The sequence below is a fragment of the Mus pahari genome, chromosome 3, assembly GCF_900095145.1.
Source record: "Mus pahari chromosome 3, PAHARI_EIJ_v1.1, whole genome shotgun sequence".
In the NCBI taxonomy this organism is placed as follows: domain Eukaryota; kingdom Metazoa; phylum Chordata; class Mammalia; order Rodentia; family Muridae; genus Mus; species Mus pahari.
Window position 1 is genome coordinate 145,290,281 of NC_034592.1, and position 8,071 is coordinate 145,298,351.

An 8,071-nucleotide genomic window follows, 5' to 3' on the forward strand; every position below is an offset into this window, starting at 1 on the left:
GAGAGAGAGAGAGAGAGAGAGAGAGAGAGAGAGAGAGAGAGAGAGAGAGAGAGAGAGAGATTGTATGCTCTCAAGCATAGATTCTTAAAGAAAATTCTCTGGTTTAAACTAAAGTGACTCTTGACAGAGGAAACGTTACAAAGAATATATAGTATGATTTGTCTGTGTATTGAGATAAATAAATAAATAAATAGTTGACCAGTCTGCAGAGTCTGTTTTTCTTTTCGTGGTGAAATGCCCAGAACACACAGGTAACCATCAGTGCTGCCATGTCGCCGTGTCTGAGGAGACTTAACTCCTTCCCTCTGCTGCTAGGTAGGTCTTAGAGCACTGGTTCTCAACCTGTGGGTCATGGCCCCTCTGGGGGCTGAATGACGCTTTCATAGGGGTTGGCCTAAGACCACTGGAAAACACAGATATTCACATTACGATTCATAACAGTAGAAAATTACGGTTAGGAAGTAGCGACGAAAATAATGTTAAGGCTGGGACTCACCACATGAGGAACTCTGTTGGGTCACAGCATTAGAAAGGGTGAGAGCTACTGCCCTAGAGCAACTGAATTTTATACTTGAAAGGACCCGGTTTATAAAAATGCAAATGTATTGAAAGGAGGAATGAGACTAGTGTGGAAAGGAGTCCCTGCTTAGAAACACCTGACTAGGGATGTGTTCTCACAGCAGGCCACCGAGGAGGAACACAGAGGCTGAGGTAAAGTGAGCCAGATGACTACTCAGGCTGACAGGGGACCTTGGCACTGGTTTTGCAAGCAGAAGAGGTATAAGTATGATGGGGTCGTGGAGACTTGCTCCAAGCTTCCAGAAAGCTGCCAAGGCCAGGCAGTGTGCTGTAGGGCCAGACTTTCCAGAAGGGGGGCTTGAGTGACCATTGTACGAATCGACAAGGGTGGACCCCAAGTTACAATGAAGACATCAAGATGTTTGAGATGCCAGGACTGTGGGGTGTTCCAGCGAGGAAAACTGCAGGTCTGAAGTAGAGCTAGGCTAAGATAGGTTATCTGGGTCCCAGGCAGCAGAGCTAGAGATGCCAGGGCGCCAAAGGCTGAGAGCCCAGATGGTTCCACCAAGAGCTCCAGATGCCAGATATGGAGCTTTGGGATTTGGTGTTAACTTAGAGTGGGGTCTGTCTAGTAGAGGGCTTGCCTAGCACACAGGAAGCCTGAGGTTGATCCCCAGCACCTCGTGAACCAGGCCAGCGGGTCTACCTCTCCCATCCCGGCACTGGGAAGGTGGAGACAGAAGGATGAGAAACTCAGGCCATTTTGCTACATAGTGAGTTTGAGGTTAGTTCACATGAAATGATATCGCTAAGAAAAAAAAAAAAGAAAAAGAAGGAAAACTATATAGTAACTATATACCTGCTTGTCTTAAAAGTGGATTCCAGAGGTCCTGAGTTTCAATTCCCAGAAACCACATGGTGGCTCACAACCATCTGTAATGGGATCCGATGCCTGCCCTCTTCTGGTGTGTCTGAAGACAGCTACAGTGCACTCATATATATAAAATAAATCTTTTTTTTTTTTTTTTTTTTTTTTAAGAAAAGTGTAATCAGCTGGGGCTGGAGAGATTCCTTGGTGGTTAAGAACCTGACTGTTCTTGCAGAGGACCCAGGTTCAATTCCCAGCAGGCACATGGCAGCTCCCAGCTGTCTGTACCTCCAGGTCTAGATGATCTGATTCCCTTTTCTGACCCTTCAGGCAGCAGGCATGTGCTTACTGCACAGATATACATTCAAGAAAAACATAAAATCACTACATGGACAGGGAAGTGTGTGCTCAATAAATATCTGTTGAATAATTATATCCCTATTTAAAAAAAAAAAAAAAAAAAGAGTGTACAACACAGGGCTGGGGAGGATGACTCAGCCAATAAAGTGCCTGCCTCGTAAGCTGAAGACCCAAGTTCCGATCCCTGGAGCTCCCTGGGTAGCTACTCTAGCTCTATAATGAGGACCTAAGGCCTCAGGACCAACACAGGATTTTTCTTTGACCACCCACCCCAGATATGTGCACCCATACACATACAAATGACATACAAATACACATACAAATAAGGACACACATACATACATGTTTTTTTAAAAAATTAAAAACATAATCAGAGCTCCTGGGGTCTCATAACAACGTTTTATATTAATAATCAAGGCCAAAGAATTAATAATCAATGCCAGTCATGGAGCTGTCCAAGAGTTCAGCCTCCTCTTCTAGAGCAGGAACTTCCCAGCCTGGAGAGATTGGCATCAAGGTAGACTGGTGGCCTCGGGCTTCTGCGAATGGAACTCCCATGGCCATCGGGGACAGCTGTGCCTTAAGGAGCTTGGCCTTACTTCCGTTTACATGGTCCTCGGGCCTTCTCACCATACATTTCCCCATCATCTCCTGTATGGCCTTGCCGTCGACGTCACAGGAAGCAGGCACCTCCCTGCCACCCACACCTCTTCTCCTCCTTTTCTGTCGCTGTGGAAAAGTTGATTCTTCTTCCTGGAAGCTAACCCTTGAACAGAAAGCTGCAATAAAAGAAACACTGACGCCCAAGGAAAGGCTGTGGAACATTCCAATGTGATTGCAGAAATAAAATTTTAATACATGGGTTGAAAGCTAAAGCAGAAGGCACTTCCTAGAAAGTGTACGGAGCGAGAGGATGCCTGCAATCCTGCTGACCAGAGATCCTCACCCTCAGGAGGCACAGGCAAGAAGGCTGTACCAGGTCAAAGATAGTCTGTCTCCAAACACACAAAAACAATGAAATGGGAATAGGAAAAATATTGAAAATACGCAGACTCGTCAAACATTGAATTATTTGAATAAACAAAATCGAGGGCTGGAGCGACGGCTCAGTGGTTAAAACACAGGACCTGTGTTCAAGATCACAAGCCTCTGGAACTCTAGTTCCAGGATCCAACACCTTCTTCTGGCCTCCTTGGGGCACCAGGTAGGCATATGGTACACAAACCTACATGCGGGCAAAACATGCACACACATAAAAAAAAATAAAACTAAGGGAAAAAAAAATAAGAAGGAAGTATTCTAGAATTGAGATCTGTTAGTGTCCAAACTGAGAGGTCATACTGAGTGCCAGGGCAGGGAGCAGTGGCCTCCTGCAATACTGTAAAATAGCAGGATTAAAAGAAGATCTATAAATAAAAAGAAGAGAATAAAGAGATAGAAAAGCTTCCAGGGAGAACAAAACGAGGGAACAACGTGAATGATAATGTCATTGGGTTTCTCTCCAGCAGTTGCTGAAACAACAGTAGAACCGTATCTTAACAGTTTAAAGGAGAAGAGATAATGGGGAAGTAGTTCCGTGGTAGTGTATATGCCTATCTCTCCAGCATGAAGCCCCAGAACCAGTTACCATCAAGGAGAAAGGAAAAAGGAAAAACAATGTAACTGAAGAGAAGAGACGTGCATGCCCAATGTGAGGCTGTCAATCAATCACAAAGGCAGAAGAACATTTACAAGCATACAACTCTAAAGACTTTTACCACCCATGCACCTGTCCTCAGGATGATCCTCTTCATGCTGGTCATGGTGGCACCTGCCTTCAATCCCAAACACTTGGGAAGTATAGGCAGGCAGAGCTCTATGAATGCGAGGCCGGCCTTGCTACATAAAAAGTTCCATGCCTGCCGGAGTTACCAGATGAGACCCTACTTCAAAGGCACTCCACCTCAAAAAGGAGAAAGAGAGAATATACACATACACATATACATATATGCATATGTAGTGGTTTTTTGAGACAGGGTTTCTCTGTGTAGTCCTGGCTTTCCTGGAACTCACTCTGTAGACCAGGCTGGCCTTGAATTCACAGAGATCCACCTGCTTCTGGCTCCAGAGTCTCAAAAAACAAAAAAACAACCAACCAAACAAACAAAAAAACCCAAAAAGATAATCTAGGTGATAATACATTAATAAAACATGAGGAAATTGAGTAATAATCTCAAATGACACACAAAAAAAGCATCTGACAAAATTCAACATTCTCTCATGAGGAAAATATTCAGAAAACCGTGAAAGTAAACTTGTGCCATACTGGTAAGGACGTCCTCACTAAGTCCCACACTCGGTGAAAAGCCGAACATTTCTGTCAAAGGCCAAGAACAAGACAAGGACTCTCGCTTTCCCCGCCGCCATTCTGCCTCTTAGTAGGTGTTTCAGCCAGAGAGACTAGATGAGAAAAATAATTTTTTTAAAAAAAAAATCCAAGTTGGAAAAGAAGAAGTAAAATTATGTCCAGAAGTGATATGACCTTATTTCTAAAGCAGTTCCAGAGCAATAAGGAGCCACTGGTCCACAGAACCATCAAGCTAGTTCATCAGAGAAAGACAGTCAACATGCACAAGTCAGCCACAGTTGGATCCACCTGCAATGACCAACCCAAAAACATGCCAGCACCCACTGCTGCACGAATTATCCCACAGCAAAGCACAGAGGGGATGTTCCTTTCAAAGTCAGGGGCTCTTAATGCCACTGAATTGCACATTAGGGATGGTTAGAATGGTAAATACCGCCTAATATATATTCACCACTGTAAAGCCCAACCAACTCCATTTTTTTTTTTTTTTTGAGAAGAAACTCCATTTTGTGCAAAGGGGCTAAACTCCAAGTCCAGGAAGAAAACCACAAAGTCCACTTGAGCAAACATCCTATGGCAACCCCACCACCACCACCCCCTAGCCACAGCCAGTCAGACTACAACAGCAGGGTCAAGGAACATATAGATAACCTAAGACAGCCTGCAGAAAACGGATAACCTACCCACAGAAAACAGATAACCTACCCATCCTGTGTGTCAGGTGGCTTTGCCCCCGTGTTTGGTTCCTGCAGACTATGCCAGAAAGGCAGTTTTAAAAACATTAATTCGCTGACCTGTATGGAATTTCCCCAAGCTTGCTGTAACCACAGTAACCACAGTAACCACAGTAACCACAGTAACCACAGCCCTGCACCTCTAGACTGTAGGCTCTCACTTCTGACCTGCTACGACAGTGATGGTAAGGGACCTTGCTCACAAGCTCCTAGTAAAGACCCTTATGTGTTTGCATCAGTGGTCCTTGGGGTCCCTGTAACCTGGGCATACAACCACAATTAATTAATCTGTGTGAGTGTGGGTGTGCATGCTCTTCTTGGGGTGTGTGTTTGAAGGTCAGAGGACAGACAGTCCTGGATGCCGATCCTCACCTTCCACCTTGTTTGAGACAGAATATCATGCCGGGCAGTGGTGGCGCGCACCTTTAATCCTAGCACTTGGGAGGAAGAGGCAGGCAGATTTCTGAGTTCGAGGCCTGACTGGTCTACAGAGTGAGTTCCAGGACAGCCAGGGCTACACAGAGAAACCCTGTCTCGAAAAAATAAAACCAAAAAACCAACCAAACAAAAAAGAATATCTCTTGTTCACTGTTTCATACACACTAAACTAGTCTGCCTGGGAGCTTCCAATTATCCAGACTCCAGTTCTGCCTCCTAGTAGGGCCTCATTGGATGACAGGGAGTTGAGTTACCTTGTCCAGCTTTTACCTGGTTTAGGGAACCAAACTTGACGCCTCAGGCCTCTCTAGCTATCACCTTACCCACGCAGCCATCTCCCTGGTTCACAATAAAATAATTGGTAAGGGGATGCATAGACTCCATGAAGCAGGCCTCTGTAAGGGGATGCATAGACTCCATGGAGCAGGCCTCTGTAAGGGGATGCATAGACTCCATGGAGCAGGCCTCTGTAAGGGGATGCATAGACTCCATGGAGCAGGCTGTTAAACAAGAGAGATACAGAGGTGGGAAAGGAGGGGCCAGCATGATACCAGACACTGTGAAGAACAGGAGAAGGAGAAGGACCAGAAAGGATGGGGAAGCCGGGCATGGTGGCACAAGCCTTTAATCCAAGCACCCGGGAGGCAGAGGCAGGTGGATTTCTGAGTTGGAGGCCAGCCTGGTCTACAAAGTGAGTTCCAGGACAGCCAGGGCTACACAGAGAAACCCTGTCTCGAAAACAAACAAAAACAGAGTAGGGCGTGGTGGCACATGCCTGTAATCCCAGCACTTGGGAGGCAGAGGCAGGTGGATTTCTGAGTTGGAGGCCAGTCTGGTCTACAAAGTGAGTTCCAGGACAGCCAGGGCTATACAGAGAAACCCTGTCTCGAAAACAAACAAAAACAGAGTAGGGCGTGGTGGCACATGCCTGTAATCCCAGCACTTGGGAGGCAGAGGCAGGTGGATTTCTGAGTTCAAGGCCAGCCTGGTCTACAGAGTGAGTTCCAGGACAGCCAGGACTGCACAGAGAAACCCTGTCTCAAAAAACAAAACAAACAAACAAACAAACAAACAAACAAAAAAAACAGAAAGGATGGGGAAGGTCTGAATAAACTCAGACTGACAGATTAAGAGAACATGCTGTTTTTATTAGAATTGTGTATGGTAATGCATAATTCTGGGTAAAGATGTTCAATATGTAGTCATGCACCACACAGTGAAATCGTGGTCAATAATTCTACCATAATTAGGACAATTGATCACATAACATTAAGTCTAGTAATGCCATGTCTATCTTAGTTTATGGAGGATACTCTATGATCCTCATATAAGACCATCTAATAGCACACAGATCATATACTCATCATCAAGAAATCTGTGATGTATGTTCTCCTTACATATACTGACCATATATGTATATTCTGCACACATCGGCAAATTTTCAAGCCATCTCTCTCTCTTGGGGTGGGGGTGCAGCGAACTTTATTAATGGTATTCAAGAGAGTAGTGAGGGCTCCCTAGGCTCCTCCCGTTATTATGGGGGTCTAGGATGGAAATTGTGAGGGAGATGCTCAGTGTTGGGGGCCAAGTTGGGACAGGGACTCGTCAGCAACCAAGGGCCTCTCTCTTGCTCTCAGTGTCCCTTGTTGGAGTGGCTGGTCCAGGGCTTCTTACTCCTTGGAGGCCATGTAGGCCATGAGGTCCACCACCCTGTTGCTGTAGCCATATTCATTGTAATACCAGGAAATGAGCTTTACAAAGTTGTCATTGAGAGCAATGCCAGCCCCGGCATCAAAGGTGGAAGAGTGGGAGTTGCTGTTGAAGTTGCAAGAGACAACCTGGTCCTCAGTGTAGCACAGGATGCCCTTCAGTGAGTGGGCCATTCAATGCCTGCTTCACCACCTTCCTGATGTCATCATAATTGGCAGGTTTCTCCAAGCGGCACGTCAGATCCACGACAGACACATTGGGGGTAGGAACATGGAAGGCCATGCCAGTGAGCCTCCCATTTAACTCTGGAGTGACCTTGCCCACAGCTTTGGCAGCACCCGTGGATGCAGGGATGATGTTCTGGGCAACCCCAAGGCCATCATGCCACAGCTTTCTAGAGGGTCCATCTACAGTCTTCTGAGTGGCAGTGATGGCATGGACCATGGTCATGAACCCTTCCATGATGCCAAAGTTGTCATGGAAGACCTTGGCCGGGGGGCTAAGCAGTTGGTGGTTCAGGGTGCATTGCTGACAATCTTGAGTGAGTTGTCATATTTCTCATGGTTCACACCCATCATAAACTTGGGGGCTTGAGCAGAAGGGGCGAAGGTGATAACCCTTTGGCTCCACCCTTCAAGTGGGCCCAGGCCTTCTCCATGGTGGTGAAGACGCCAGTAGACTCCACAACTAGCATCACCCCATTTGATGTTGGTGGGATCTCGCTCCTGGAAGGTAGTGATGGGCTTCCTGTTGATGACAAGCTTCCCATTCTCAGCCTTGACTGTACCGTTTAATTTGCTGTGGGTGGAATCATACTGGAACATGTAGTCCATGTATTTGAGGTGAATGAAGGAGTCGTTGATGGCAGCAAGCTCCACTTTGTCAAGTGGAGGGCAGATGGCAGCCCTGGTAACTAGGCACCCAATATGGCCAAATCCGTTCACACCGACCTTCACCATTTTGTCTACGAGACAAGGCTGGCACAGCACTAGAAAATGTGGCTGTCTCTGGGACAGAGAGGAGCAGAGAGCCTCCATTTCTCTCTTAAAGTTTCTTCTTCTTCTTCTTCTTCTTCTTCTTCTTCTTCTTCTTCTT

General features: G+C 46.1%; 1 pseudogene; it reads right to left on the reverse strand.

The window, feature by feature from the left end:
- Positions 1-6,936: 6,936 nt before the first annotated feature.
- On the reverse strand, positions 6,937-7,935 carry LOC110318062 (annotated as a pseudogene).
- Between the last annotated feature and the right edge of the window lie 136 nt (positions 7,936-8,071).